Here is a 1,370-nt window from a genome sequence, read left to right on the forward strand (position 1 = left end):
CTAGAAAGGCAACAATAATGATGCTGATATGCAAAACATCTGTTATCAGACATAATTGTTAAGAATAGAATATTACTTACAATACCAGCGTAATAGCAGTTGCATTATTATGTCCTCTTGACAGCTCTAATAATACTTACCTTTCTTTGGAAGCACAGCTCTTTTTCCCTTGCCATGTAATTTTTGAAAGTGCATGTAGTTATGTAGTTTGCTTTTTAAAGTCTTTCTTATTGAATCCAGCCTTCCAGGTAAGAATAAAAAGTGATTAACCAAAATAAAAAAAAAAAAAAAAAAAAAGGAAAAAAAAAAAGAGAGAGAGAGAGAAAGACAGCTCTTTAACAGTGCAAAGAAATAACATTTAAATGACCCCTTATCTGAAATATTCCTGCCTGCTATGAGGACTCGCTGCCACCATTTGTGCCTGCAGTGAGTTATAGGTAAAATAGAATGCTTTTCACATCAATAAACCCGTTTGCAGCCTGAGGTATTTCCAACTTGTAGCATCCAAGCAATAAAACGGAGTGTTTGAATTCCTGACAGTTTGGTGTGGGGTTTATTTTTGTTTCTTTGTTTATGTTTCTTTGTTTTTGTTGGGTTTTTTTGTTGTTGTTGTTTTGGTTTTTTTGTTGTTGTTGTTGTTTTTGTTGTTGCTGTTGTTGCTTTGTTTTGGATTTCTTTTTGTTTGTTTTGTGGTTTTTTTATGGACATTAGAACACAGGACCATAGAGGTGAGCAGTTGCTTCAGTGGCCAAGAGGTCAGAATACACGAAGGATCTGCAAAAGGAGAATCAGTGCAAGGATTTTTTTCTGCTTATGGATTTTAGTAATGTTCTTTCTTTTCTCTTTTCTCCCTAGACCCCCTCATGAGTTCAGCTAAGTGAGAGAAATTAAAGACAAAAGTGGAGGAGCCACTTCAAAGTGTCATAAGGTGAAGTCAGACACCTCTATCTTCATTTGAAGGGTTTTGAGGGCAGGTAGCAAGGATGTCCAGTGGTCAGTCTATGGGATAAAAATGATTAAAACCCCATCATGTTGCCCACAATAAAATAGAGCAAATAGAGGGGATATGACTGTGATCACAGAGAAGAGAATTACTATACAATCCATGACTAGATTAACAAAAGCTTTTGGACACAATCTCATGAAAAAGGCTTTTCCACCTCCAAAGCACCAAAATTTTGAATGTTTCTGCTGAGCAATTCTCCCTAAACAGTGGGAGAAGGTTGTTGCAACCCACGCCCGAGGGTGGGGTAAATGAGGTTCTGGTTAACAGAACCCTTGGGCTGGATTAGAGTGAAATGACATGGAATGACTGGTGTAGAAAGATAGATAGATAGATAGATAGATAGATAGATAGATAGATAGATAGA

Source organism: Corvus kubaryi, unplaced genomic scaffold (assembly GCF_017639235.1).
Source record: "Corvus kubaryi isolate FWS band 111438036 unplaced genomic scaffold, C.kubaryi_AGA036_p1.0 37236, whole genome shotgun sequence".
NCBI lineage: Eukaryota > Metazoa > Chordata > Aves > Passeriformes > Corvidae > Corvus > Corvus kubaryi.